At 34.4% G+C, this 15,143-nt stretch overlaps 1 protein-coding gene across 1 annotated transcript in view; it reads right to left on the bottom strand.

Moving 5' to 3' along the window:
- Positions 1-15,143, bottom strand: part of NEK1 (NIMA related kinase 1) — a 216,482-nt gene that overhangs the window by 98,203 nt on the left and 103,136 nt on the right. The window lies entirely within an intron of this gene.

Raw genomic sequence — 15,143 nt, 5'->3', positions numbered from 1 at the left:
AAATTGACACAATATTAAATATTTGAACTCAAATTCCACACTTGGGCATGTCCTTTTACTATAAAGCAAATGATCACATTCAATCACAAACTGTTATCATTTTTTAAACAGTTTAGCATAAACATGGAATTATGTCATTAGAAATTATTAATATCCTTCCAAAAAATATCAGATTGTCAAACTATCCATTTTCTCTTCCTTCGGCACACAACTATACTTTAAGATTTTTTCCTTAAAAAAATCATCAGTGTCTAACTTCCTTATCTAATGTCTTTTCATCAGCTTGTTGAAAGCATACTTTTTTATATTCACAACCTCCATTTTCCTGCTTCCTATTTACATTTTTTTTCCTATTTACTTTCTAACCTACTACAATCTGGTTTCTGATCCCACTAAGACTGAAAATTTTCAAGGTTACCATTGACTTCCTAGTTCACAATTCAAATGGACCCTTTTGAGTAAACTTTGCAATTAACATTTCCACTGGAAATTAGTTTGACTGAATCCATATATTTTTTTCCTCTCATAAAAACATATGTTCACTGTAGAAAACTTAGAAATCATTCACAATTTGACAATCCGAAGCACCTAAAGTCTAAGGTTATTCACTTCCAAATTTCCTTCTCCTCGTATGTATAAATACATACACATTTTATCTTTACAAAACTGGATTTTACTATAGTTATTCTGATTTTACCTTAATATTAATCAGCATATTATGTTTAATATTCTGAGTCTCTCCTCACATTCAGTATCCTTAAAAACATTATTTTTTTTCTTAAAAACATTATTCTTAACTGACTAAACAGTATCCATAATATTCCACCAAAGAGTGTTCTATAATTCACACATTAAAAAAAAATCTCTCCTCTCTTTCATATTTATAACAGCACTCTCTCCTGGGTTCTTCCGATCAGTCTTCACTATTTTTCCCAGGCTTTTCTCTTCCTTGGCTCATCACTAATGTCAATATTTTGTCAAGGTTCATCCTCTGGTCCTTCTTCTCTTCTCATTCCCAGGCTTTAACAAATATGTTGCCAATTCCCAAATCTCAATCAACCTTGCAGTCCTTTTTTCTTGAACGTCTATGTATATTCAACTGAACTCTGGACAACTCCACTCTTTATGTAGCAAAGCTACTTCAAACAATTTGTAAACCTGACTTCATCATTCTTTTTACTACATGATTTTATTCCTAATTTAGTTATTGATCACAATCTGCCACCCAAGTCAGCAAGCTGGGAGTTATCTTTGCCTCTTTCTCTACTCCACCAAAAACAAATGACTGTCAAATTACTAATCCACCTCCTCCTAACTCTCTAACTATCCCTTTAGTTTCTGCTCTTTAGTTCATGCTCTCTTCTCTTGACTTCTGACTTTCCAAGAGTTTCCTAATTTATCATTACACCTCTTAGTCTATTCCTTACCCCATTCTATTCTCTACAATGCAGAGTAACCTTTTTAACAATTTCTTTCACATCAAAGCCCACATAAATCTTTCAATGGTTCCCATTATCTTCATAATATATGAATATAGAATACATCCCATTCTGTTGCATGGCAGATAAGGCCATTTGTGACCTAGCCATATCTAATATTCTCATCTCTACCAATGCCTATATTCTAGCCATGACAACTACTTGTGGTTTATAGACTATGCCATGATTTCACTCATCTTCTTAAAATGGCTAACTCTACTCATCTTTCAAAATGCAAATCAAACATTTCACCCATGGAGAAAGCCTTGCTCATACCTCCTCCAGTCAGTTAAGTGTGACATGCCATACCATTTTTATATATACAGTCTGCAGTAGTGCACATCAGTATATTATAATGGTGGACAGGCAGTATACTATGATGGTTAAGAACATGGACTATGAAAGACTTCAAACTCTGTTGGTTCACACATTTGTCAATGTCACATAACCATTGCTGACCTTCAGCAAAATTATTTAAACTTGCTGTAAGTTTGGGCATAATAATACTGCCTACGTTGTGGGTATGTCAGAATAAAAAGTATTATTATACGAATGTGCTCTGCCTGTCTCTTCTTGGAGCCTGACCAAAGGCTACTGCCCACTCAGTTTCTTCCCCTCTTCAAAAGGATCTTGGCATTAGCTTATTAGTTCCTTGAGCTTTTGAGATGTGAGTCAGAGAGTGGGAAGGTAAAGGAAAACAAGAAACAGGCAAGGCTGAGCAAAGATGTGAGGTGAACTATGAAAAGATGAATGGAAATATCTACAGTTACAGAAGAGTGGGTGGAGGAGATCTGAGTATCACTATAGACTATATCTTCCTTTCATGGTATTCGACAACTTTAAGTAGAAAAATCTGAGTTACTTTGAAGCAATTTTTCTTTAACATTTCAGTTTGAAATAGTACAGATTCACAGAAAGGTAAAATGTACAGGGAGTTTTCATGGACCCTTCATCCAGCCTCTCCCAATTTTATCATCTTGCATAACTACAGTACACTATCAAAGCCAGGAAACTGATTCCAGCAGTTATACATGCACATATTGTGTATCTGTATTAATGCAATTTTGTCACACATACAACTTTATGTAACCACATATAACTTTATGTAACCACCACCAAGATACTCAGTCGTATTATTACTATATACTTCACAGCCATAGTCACTACTCCCATACCTAACACCCATGAACTACTAATATGTTCTCCATCTTTATACTTCACAAAATTTACATATTGGAATCATACAGTACGTATCCATTTGAGATGGACTGTGTTTACTTTGTATTATTCCTTGCAGTTCATTCAAGGTATTGGATGTATAAATCAATGGTTTGTTCTATTTTACTGCTAAGCAATATTCCATGGTATAGATACACCATAATCTGTTCATTCATTCATTCACTGAAGGACATTGGATAGTTTCAACTTTTTGGGTATTAAGAGTTAAAGTTGCTAAGAAAATTCATGTACAAGTGTCTGAGTGAAATTACATTTTCTTTACTCTGGGACATAGGTGCAAGAGTAGAATTACCTACAGTAAGTCCATTTTTAGTTTTAAAGGGGACTGTCAAACTATTTTGCAGAATGGCTGTATCACTTTACATTCTTACCAACAATGGATGATCCAGTTTCTCCACATCATCACCAGCACTTGGTTTTTATCACTTTTTAATTTTAGTCACTCTGATTGGTATGTAATGATACATTAATGTGGTTTTAATTTGCAATTACCACATAGCTAATGATGTTATCTGCTATGTGTATATCCTCTTTGATGAAATGTTTAGCCTGTCTTTTGCCCATTTTCTAATTGGATTCTGTGTTTTTAATGTTGAGTTTTGGTGATTCTTTATGTGTTCTAGATACAAGCCCTTTGTTGAATACAGGGTTTACAAATATTTTCTCCCAATGTGTAATCTGTATTTTCTTCCTCTTAACAAGATCTTTTGCAGAACAGAAGTTTTTAATTCTTTTTTTAAAAAATATTTTATTTATTTGACAGAGGGAGACACAACAAGAGTGGGAACACAAGCAGGGGGAGTGGGAGAGGGAGAAGCAGGCTTCCTGCTGAGCAGGGAGCCCGATGTGGGGCTCGATCCCAGGACCCCGGGATCATGACCTGAGCCAAAGGCAGATGCTTAACAACTGAGCCACCCAGGTGCCCCAAAAGTCTCTAATTCTGATGAAGTCCAATTTATAACATTTTCCTTTTATTTGACACCAAATCTAAGAACTCTTTGTCTAGTCTAAGGGCTGAAATTTTCTCCTTCTTCTAAAAGTTTTACAATTTTATGTTTTCCCCTAGCGTGAATGATCTCTTTTAATTATTTTATAAGTGTGAGGTTTAGGTCAAGGTTCATATTTTTGCCTATGAATGGAAGCACAATTTCTCAAGCAGTCATACTAAAAAGGCAATCCCTCCTCCATGAATTGCTTTTCTTTTTTTTCAAGAATCAGTGGGGCATATAATTATAGATCTATTTGTGGATTTTGCATACTGTTCCATTAATCTATGTATCTATCCCTCCACTAGTACTATACTGTTTTGATTTCTATAGCTGTAAGTAAGCCTTAATATAAGGAAGAGTCATTCTTCCCACTTAATTCTTCAAAACTGTTTTGGCTATTTTAAGACCTTTCTCATTTCATATACATTTTAGAATAAGTCTGTCTATATCTATAAAAAATGTTCCTGAGATTTTACTAGGAATTGCACTAAACATAGATCAATTTAGGACAACTTGCCATTTTTACTACATTGAATCTTCCAATTCATGAACATGGTATGATTCTCCAAGTATTTAGGTCTTCTTTGATTTCATCAACATTTTGTCATTTTAATTGCATAAATTCTGCATGTTTTATTAATTTTTTTCATTTTGTGGAAGCAACTGCAAATGGTATCATATTTTTATACACTTGTTCATGGTATGTATTGAATCTATTGTATCCTATTAACTATAATTAACTCATTTTTTAGATCTAGGAGAGTTTTTGTAGTTCTTGGGATTTTCTAAGCATATAATCATGTCAACTGGAAATAGCAATCATTTTATTCCTTCCTTCTTTTCCACTCTGTATGCCTTTTATTTCTCTTTCTTGCCTTGCCTCTTGTATCTTCCCTTTTTCCCAACTTCAGAGGGAGAGCATTTAGCTTTTATCTATATGAAGTTAGATTTAAGTTTTTCTTTTCTTTTCTTTTCTTTTCTTTTGGAGATGCCTATTATAAAGTTGAGGGTGTGACCGTTTATTTCTAGTTTACTGACAATTTTTGTCATGAACTTTGTCAAAAGATTTTCTGCATCAACTGATAGGATTATATGATTTTTCCTCTTAACTTATTGAGATTGTAGCTCACACTGATTTTCTAATATTGAAACATGATTTGCATTTCCACACTAAATAACACTTGGTCATGTTTGGATTAGAGTCACCAAATTTTATTACAGATTTTTGCACCTAGGTTCATGAGATATATTAGGTCTGTACTTTTCTTTTTTGTGCTTTGTCTAGCTTGGGTATCAGGGTAATACAGGCCTCAAAATGAGTTGGGAAATATTCTATTTCCTAAAAGATTGTATCATTGTATCAAATTGATGTTAATTCTTCTTTGAATGTTTGGTAAAATTCTCCAGTGAAACCAGGTAGGCCTGGAGATTTCTTTTTTTTTTTTTTTCTGATGGCTCTTAAATCACAAATTCTATTTTTAAAAGATACAGGGTTATTTAAGGTACCTATTCCAATTTGGTAGTTTGTAGTTTTCAAAGAGTTGGTCTATTTCTTCTAAGGTGTTGAATTTCCTAAAAGAGCTGTAGTAATATTCCTTGTTTTATTCCTGATATGGGTGATTTATGTCATCTTTGTTTTTATTGTTGTCAATCAAGATTATCAATTTCATTCAATTTTTTCTAAGAACCAGCTTTCTGTTTCATTAAATTTCTCAATAGTGTTCCCATTTTCAATTTCATTTCTACTTTTAATGATTTCCTCCATTCTGCTTGCTTTGGGTCTATTTTGCTCTTCTTTTTTCCAGCATCTTGAGGTAGGAACTCAAGAGTGCTGATTTGAGGCCTTTCTTCTTTTCTATGCATCTAGTGCTATAAACTTCCTTCAGAGCAGTGCTTTAGATGCATCTCACAAATTTTAATATGTTGTGTGTCTATTTTCATTCAGTTCTATGTATTTTTAAGTTTCCTTTTAGATTTCCTATTTGACCTCATCTTATTATATAAGTGTTTTAATTTTTAATTAAAATCTGTAGACTTTTCCTGTCATCTATTATAGATTTCTACTTTGGCTCCATGATGTTCAAAGATTATACTCTGTAATTTTGATTCTTCTGAATTCCTTAAGGTTTTATGATTGAGTATACAGTCTGTCTTGGTGAATGTCTCAATGCATGTAAACTCATTTCTGCTTAAAAAAAAAAGTATATTGTGCTATTGTTGGGTAGAATGATCTACCAAGTGTAAAGTAGAACTTGGTAGCTTCTGATGGTGCTTAGGTATTCTGTATCATTGCTAATTTCTGTCTAGCAGTTCTATCAATCACTGAGAAGTAGGGTGTTGAAGTCCCAAACTATACTTGTGGATTTATCCTTTCAGCTGTTTCCACTTTATATATTTTGAAAGTCCATTGTTTGGCGTATACCCATTTAAGACTGAAATAACTTCTTATAGGAATGATTCTATTATTATAGAATGTCTCTCTTAGTCTCTTTGTCCTTAGCAATTTTACTTGCTCTGTTAACAAGAGATTCTTTTAGTTTACTTTGTTTGAGGAGAATGTCTTTATTTCCCCTTCATTCTCGAAGGACAGCTTAATCAGATACAGGATTCAGGATTGACAGTTCTTTTCCTTTGGCACTTAAAAATTGCTGTCATTTCCTTCTGTACTCCATAGTTTCAGACAAGGGATCTGATGTCATTCAAATTGGTGCTGCTTTATAGGTAATATGTCATTTCTCTATTAATATACAAAGAATTGTTTTGTCTTTTACTTTCAGAAATTTAATAATATTGCTTGGTGAAGATTTCTTTGTTTATCCTAGCTGCAGGTTTGGTGAGCTTCTTACATCTGTAGGTTTATGTCCCTTGCCAAATGTAGAAAGTTTTCAGCCACTATTTCTTCAAATAGTTTTCTCAGTCCCACACTCTTTCTCTTGTCCTTTGGGCTCCAATGATAGAAATGTTAAATCTCTTCTTATTGTTCCACAGATCCTTTAGACTGAAAAATTTTCTTCTGTCATCTCCAGTCTACCACTGAATCTATCCAGTGAATTTTAAATTTTGGTTATTATAGCTTCCAGTTATATAATGTTCATTTGGTTATTTTTTATAAATTCTGTTTCTTCACTGAGATTTTCCTTTTTTTTTTATTCATTCAAAAGAGTTTTAATTGCCTGCTGAAGCATTTGTTTGAAGCAGCTTTAAAATCTTTGTCAGATAATTCCAATATGTAATTCATCTTGATAAATGGTAGCGTTGTGGCCTGACTCATTCAGGTTGTGGTTTTCCGGGTTCTTGGTATGACAAGTGTCTTTTTATTACGCCCTGAATACTTTAATTATTTGAAAACTCTTAATACCTTCAATTTTAGCAGGCAATAGCTCCATTTAGGATTAGCATTTAGGTTCTGGCCTACTTTGTAGGCTTTAAGTCTGATGACAGTTTGCTTTCCTGAACCCTTGTAATATTATTCTAATCTGCTTCACTGTTCTGGTGCTGATGGTGCTCCTGCTCAGTCTCTCCTGGTGCTATCTTGTGAGAATGGAAGTTGCCTCCCTGAGCCACCTGCTGTTACTGGAAGATCTCCTGAGAGTGGGAGGCAGATGACACTTGGTCTGGGTCTTCTTATGTTGCTAGGTGGAGGGTACAGAGATACAAAGGCCTCATGGCTGCTACTCTGTTGTGGATAAATGGAATCACCTGCTAGTGCCCTAGTTGTTGAGTGGAACTGGGAATGTCCAAGGCTTTGTTGCCACTGATGGGTCAAACTGCCCTCCAAGTCACCTGCCCATGCTCTACTTGTGGAATGAGGTTGGACAGCTTGAGGCTTCATTGTTGTTTTTTTTTTTTTAAAGATTTTTATTTATTTGACAGAGAGAGACAGTGAGAGCAGGAACACAGGGGGAGTGGGAGAGGGAGAAGCAGGCCTCCCGCCGAGCAGGGAGCCCGATGCGGGACTCGATCCCAGGACCCTGGGATCATGACCCGAGCCGAAGGCAGACGCTTAACGACTGAGCCACCCAGGCGCCCGAGGCTTCATTGTTACCCAGAGCTTACAACAGGATCCTGCTTAGCAGATCCTGAGATTCCACTTTCCTAGTAATTTGGCAAGTGAGAGCAGACTTTTGGTTTTTGTTTTTGCTTTTTTTGTCTATGGTGGATCTGGGAGGCAAGCATGGCTAACACCCAGCCCACAATATATGGGAGATAAAAAGAAACCCCAGGGAACCACATTGCTATTTCTTAAGCCCTGAGGTCTCTAGTTAGTTCATCTTCTTCTTTCTAGCATATAGAATCCTACTACAGTTGTATGTTAACTAGTTTCCAGGGTATTTAATTCTATTTAGAAGGGAGGAGCAGGGAAAAGAGGGTTTATGTCATCTTGTTCTGGAACTGTGCTTAAGGGACTTTTTAGCAGCTAGGGTTTTTGTAATGCAGTATACTGTATGATAGGACCAGTATCATTAAGGTTTAACAGTTACATGGGACTGTTGTAAAGTCTAAAAGAGACTGTTATGGGTTGAACTGTTCTTCCAAAATCTGTATGTTGAAGTCCTAACCCCTAGTACCCAAGAATTTGACCTTATGGAAACAGAATATTTATCAAGTTAAAATATATCATTAGAGTGGATTCTAATACAATACAACTAATGTCCTTATAAAAAGGGGAAATTTGGAGCAGACTCACATACAGGGAGAACACTATGTGAAATGCAGGCAGACATCAGGGTAATGATTCTAATATCAAGGAATGCTAAAGATTGCCAGCCAACCACCAGAAGATAAGGAAGAGGCATGGATGATTCTATCTTGTAGCCCTCAGAAGGAACCTACCCTGTAGACATGCTGATCTTGGACTTTTACCCTCCAGAACTGTGAGATAATAAATTTCTGTTGTTTAAGCTACTCGGTTTGTGGTATTTTGTTATAGCATCCCTAGAAGACTAATACAGAGATAATGTATATAAAATACTTAACATAATGCCTAGCATACTAAGCTTTCAGTAAACAGCTGCTGTTATTATTTGTTGGTTTAACTGTCTATTTATTGCTTATCTTACAAAATCTTGCTGGCACAAAAGAGTCAATAAAGTTTGTGTAATATTAAATAAATGAAAGAATGAATGAAATGTTTAACACTTAACTTCACATTTTTAAGGCATTTTTCCATTAGTATAAGTAAATACAGAATGATTTAAGATGAGTTAATAAAAAATAACATTTCTCAAGGGAAATAATTCGGAAGTTTTTCTAAGTTACTCAACAGAGGAAAACTGATAACCAAGAAAAATTCTTGCACATGTGTACCAAGAAACATGTACAAGAATGTTCAAAGTAGAACTCATACCCAACTCAATAAATACCTACTGTCTGGAGAATTAATAACTGTGGTAATATCCACACAAAATAATATTATACAACTATACTCAACTACATGAATGAATTTTAGAAAAATAATGTTGAATGAAAAAAACCAAGCCCCAGTCTATATACAGTATAGTTTTTTTTTGTTTTTTTCTAAGATTTTATTTGACAGAGAGAGAGCGTGCACAAGCAGGCAGGAGTGGCAGGCAGAGGAAGAAGGAGAAGCAGGCTCCTTGCTCATTTCAGTGTTCATAAATAAAGTTTTACTGGAACTCAGCCATACTCATTCATTTACACAGTGTCTATGGTTACTTTTGTGTCACAATGCAGTTTGTAGTTATGACAGAGACCTTATGGCTAATAAAGCCTAAAATATTTATTATCTAGCCCTTTACAGAAAAAATTTGCCAATCCCTAGATTAGAGAGCAGTATATAGACTGAACCTTTTAGTGCTCTACCCTCCTGAGTATAATATTTTGCTTCATAATTTACATATATTACATATATTCTTTTCTTTGTACCAAACATTTTATTTTAGAAGGATAAGAGAATACTTTTTAGAGAACTGAAAAAATTTTTTAAATAAACAACTTAGTATTGAAGAACTAACTTGCTATTACAATACTTTTTAAAAAGAATCAGCAAACTATAATACCCAGCTCACATCTAGTTTGCTGCCATTTTTGTAAATACAGTTTTTCTAGAGCACAGCCACACCCATTTGTTTTGTAGGACACAATATGGACTGTAAGGCCTGAAATATTTACTACTTGCCCTTTTACAGAAAAAGTTTGTCTACACCTGCTCTACAAAATTATCGTGTCTACAAGTTCTACCTAAATTAAAGCAAATACTAATCTGAGATTTAAAAAGAAACAAACAGCAATAGTAAAATAGCTAAAAGCATCATCTCCAAATTCACACAACTGGGCTTACATCCTGCCTCTGTATACTATGTGATCTTAGGCAGAGTACTAAGGACTCTGAGCTGGTTTCAAAACCTGTAACTTTGGAATAATAATTCCTATCCAAAGAATTATTGTCAGGATTAGACTCTCAGTTACTTTACTTTTTATTCATACTGTTTAGAAGAAAGCAAACCATTTGGCTGAAGTCTTCCTTGTTAGTTTCCCTGACTTTTGAAGACTTCATTTTTTTATTTTTTGAAAATTTCAGTGACCCAAACAGGGGAATTTTGAATTCATATGCAAGCATATAAAATTATTTTGAAATCCACATTTTCTTTAAATTTCAATTCAACCTAAAAATTATTTATGTTCCAAATGCTTATTATAAGTCAGGGACTTCAATTTCATTTTGCCACAGAAACAATGTTACAATTCATTATGATTTCCCAAAGCACTTAATAAAACATACTGAGCAAATAATTTACAGCAGTTTTCCAATTTCAAAGGATTTTTAATACTCAGAACTTAATCTTAACTGTTTAGATTTGTTTATTTATAAAGTGATTTGTTAAAGTATTAGAAAACACTTACTAGGTTTGAGACCTGCATGTGTCACAACCTCTTTAAAACTGCTTCTCTTCATCAGCAAAATGGAGATTTTAAATGGTTATAAGGATAAACCACAGGATAAATGTATGTACATTTTCAAACTGTACAAATGGTGACTATTAATATCTATCAATAAATATTGCTGCCTTAAATCACGGATGTTAATTTTTTTCTTGAAGAGTCAGAGTTATTATAAATATTCATTATTGTACTGTGCTCTAGGTATAGTTAAAGATTTAACTGGTTACAATGTTGAATTCGAGAAGTAAATAAGAGTCACAGCCCCAAACGACCACTGTAAAATTAGTTCCCAGGTATTATTACATCCCCACTTAACACCAGTTTCTATTCACATTCATCACATCAAGGTCTCTGTTGGTCAATCTCTCCCTGACCGTTGGATGTTATACAAAATGAATGACAATGGAAATTGCAAATCTTGCCAAAGATGAAGGATTTCATAAAGATGATGAGAGTGATATTGTAAAACTGTTCAAATCAGATGCAAAATCATCTATACATATGACAGGACAAATTAAATGAATAAAAGAAAACTGCAAAGAATTATAATGTTGATTCCTCAAAATATTTTGGTTATTAAAAAATTAAGAAATGATCTTTAGAAAACTGTCAAAGTGTCAGCCATTTTTAAAAAGTAGTTCTCTTATATTATAAAAGTACATGTAAAATCATGAAGTGAAGGGTGCACCATCTTTCATCAATTCTAATATGAATAATTTTTAACATTTTAACATCTCTGAAATGGGGTACATCTTATAGTCAATGGCATCTTATACTCTGTTATAATCTCATCAACTGTTGGCCAGAAATCAGTTGTAACATAAATGTTATGCCTGAGTGATATCTAAATTTTGTTAGTTTTTCCTTCCTGGTGTCATAACTGGACAACTGTAACCCCTTAAAGTTTTGATATAAGAAATTACTTATGGGCTTGTTCAAAAGGAAACATGACCCCTGCTAGTTGAAAACCTTCCATTGATTTCTTTTAATAAGAACAAGAAAATGCTAGCAATAAAACTTGCAGACTGATGTTAACTCCTTCAGAGAAAATCCAAGAGACAAAACTGGAGTACTCTTAAGAAATGTTGAAATCTCAATGCACTTGGTGTCATAGAGGATAATATTACTTGAGAAAACATGAACATCAACGACCCTAATTTAAAAAAGAAATGACGGGACACCTGGGTGGCTCAGTCAGTTAAGCGTCTGCCTTCGGCTCAGGTCATGATCCCGGGGTCCTGGGCCCACATCAGGCTCCTTGCTCAGTGGGGAGCCTGCTTCTCCCTCTGCCTGCCACTCCCCCTGCTTGTGTGCACGTGCACTCTCTCTCTCTCTAATGAAAAGTAAAATCTTAAATAAATAATAAATAAGAAATGACCAGATATGAAAACAATGAATGGTGGATCACTACCTCAAAAATTAATGATGTATTGTATGGTAACTAACATAATAAAATAAAATTAAAAAAAAAAGAAACGACTGGAAAGTCAAATTATAAATATGAAGTAGATTTAGGAATGAATACCTTTATCAGTTTATTTCATTCATATTTTCCTTTTTATGGACTCACAAGAATGATATAATTAAAAGATACAAATCTAAAAGCAAGTATAAAAGTTACGTAACAAAAAGTATCGTATCAGTTAAACTGGCAACACTTTTTCTCTTTTAGTCATATGTAAAATAATAATATGCCTTACAGTTGTATCTTGGATTTGATAAAACACATACAGTATTCATTATATAATTCTATCAGAAAAATTACAATCCTCCCTAAATTAATTACTTTCAAATTAATATAGACTTAAATATAGCCAAAATTCTGATAAAAGTATAAGATAAAATAATTATTTTTTAGAAAAATAAATTTTTATTATTTTATCTATCTATTATAATAGATAAAATAAATTTTATCTATTCCATCCAAGATGGAATAGATAAAACAACAAAAGGTAAGTTAAACATCACACAGATGTAGGAGTATTTCTTCACATGTCTCTTGAATGTATTTCCAGGCTCTCTATTTATTTATTTTTGGCTTTGTTTCAAGTTTTTATTTAAATTCTAGTTAGTTAACATATAGTATAATATTGGTTTCAGGAGTAGAATTTAGTGATTTGTCACTTACATATAATACCCAAAAGAAAATAATTTTTAAATTGTATTTTTCAAGGTAAAATCCCAACCAAACCTTTTTTTTCACTCTTTACTCCAAATGTGGATCTCTATTCTAGTTAGACTTACTTTAAGTGATCTTTTTCCAATATCAACAATGCTGGGCTAAGGAGAGTCTTCCTACATGACACAGGATTGAGTGACAGCACATAACACTACGAGTGTTCCCACAGATTTCTGATTGTGTTTTCAAGGTAGACTCTGAAGAACTTCTTGAGATGTTACCATAGTCCTCTCCTATTCTCTCCTCCCTAAACCTCTCTAATTATTAGAGCTGATAAACTCCTTTCTTATGATGACAATACGTCTATACTCTGAAGTTCCTACGAAGATAAATGAAGGCCAAAAAAATCAGAAAGCTTTTTGTGAGCTTTATAACACACTGTACATAACAATGGTAATTATTTCTATAGTTAATCATCTTCCCTCTCACAGCAGGAAACCAATTTACTCTTCCCCACTGAATCTCTCCCACATCCTCTGCAATAGTGCCCAAGTCAACAAGGCAACAGAAAGGTACTATAAACTCTCCAAAAAGATTAGGGAGATGGGATATCTGGTAAAAAAAATTGCTTTGGTATTGCTGAAGTTTAAGAGGTGAAGAAAGTAAGAGAGAAGAAAATCGAGAGCAGTAAGAAAGCCAAAGGATGGAAGCTTCCAGCTAAGCTAAAGAGGTTTTAATTTACCCTCCAGGCAATAAAGAACCACTGAATAACTTTAAGCAAATGAGCAATGCATTCAATTTTGCTTTGGAAAGATCACTGTGGCAGCCAGCTCAAGTAAAAGATGCATTAGAAAGATCTAAGATTAGGGCGCCTGGGTGGTTCAGTCAGTTGAGAGTCTGCCTTCGGCTCAGGTCATGATCTCAGGGTCCTGGGATCAAGCCCTGTGTTGGGCTCCCTGCTCAGTGAGGGTCCTGCTTATCCCTCTCTCTCTCTGCTGCTCCTCCTGCTCATGCTCTCTCTCTCTCTCTTAAATAAATGAATAAAACTTTAAAAAAGCAAATAAAGATCCAAGATTAGAAGTAAAGAGATGAAAAGAGTAGCAAGAGATGAGAATTTCAACTAGGGCAGAAATAAAAATAGAAATGAGGATACAAGATAATCAGAAGATAGAAAACATGTAATTTGGTCACTGATCGGATGGATATGAGTTGGGTGGGCCAGTGACAAGAGGGATGATTCTGAAAGATCACTTGAATTCCCAGTAACTCAAACCAAAAACCTCCTTTGAGGTTTCAAGTCATCTTTAATAGTGATTCTTTATAGTAAGATGCGGTAATACAGCAAGGGCATTAGGTTTGAAAATAATTAAATGCATTTAGTTTTGAAAATACTAAGAATGAGGTATCACAAGGCTCCAGTTCTGGGCAAGATGAAATGAGCACATGCTACCTCTCCTCTCCCACTGAATGGAATTATAAAATCTGGACAGAACATTTGAGGATTCTGAAAAGTAAATAGCAGCAGGTAAATTAGAGAACACCAAAACTCAAAGTACCATCACCAAGTATGTGGTGAGTCCGTAGTTTTTTGTTTTTTTTTTTTAAACTATGGTATCTTCTGGCCTAAACCTAACTTTGGTCAAAAACCTGGAACTGAGCACTCTGGTGATGACAGGTTAAAAAAAGAGAAAAGAAAAGAAAAGAAAAACAAACTTCCAGTTCTGGCTTACGGAGCAGAGGGAACTCTTTGGAAAACTTAAGGAGAAAGGAGGAAATCTCCTTTTTTTTTTCTTTCTCTCTCCTTTTTAACTTTCTTTTGTGCTGTAGCCCACAGGAAAACTCACTGCTGTGGTAGCAGCTGAGACAGCAATGGGGAGCTTATAGGAAGCAAACTCTGAGGGAAGGGAACTTTTGTCTGTGACACTAAGTGCCAAAAAGGCAGAGCCAAAACCTATGGCTTTTTTTCCCTCTCCCTTCTCCATCATCACCCCCCTCCCCACCACCCTGGCTTCAGAGATGAAGAAATCCTAGATAGGAGGCTTATATCTAGAAGACTGAAAAGTAGAGCCCCAGGGAGTAGAAAAGCATCAAGTCAACGGCAGCCTGGGCAAAGCTCAGGAAAATGACCTCCTAAGTTGTGTATAAAGTCCTGGGCTTACTGATAACCTTTGGATACAATCCAAAATCAAGCATATGAAGAACCACAAAAATCTCAATTTACTTGGGAATATACAATAAGCAGATTATGATTAGATGACACAGATGATATAATTACCTGACAAAAACTTTTTTCAAAATTTTTATTTAAATTCTAGTTACTTAACATATAGTGTAATATTGGTTTCAGGAATACAATTTAGTGATTCATCACTTACATATAACACCCAGTGCTCATCATATGACAAAAATTTTTAA

The sequence above is a fragment of the Eumetopias jubatus genome, unplaced genomic scaffold (assembly GCF_037043125.1).
Source record: "Eumetopias jubatus isolate StellerSeaLion01/CBP00866 unplaced genomic scaffold, mEumJub1_p1.0 scaffold_2, whole genome shotgun sequence".
In the NCBI taxonomy this organism is placed as follows: domain Eukaryota; kingdom Metazoa; phylum Chordata; class Mammalia; order Carnivora; family Otariidae; genus Eumetopias; species Eumetopias jubatus.
The sequence above is the reverse complement of the archived record's forward strand: the minus strand, read 5'-3'. Positions and strand labels throughout refer to the sequence as shown.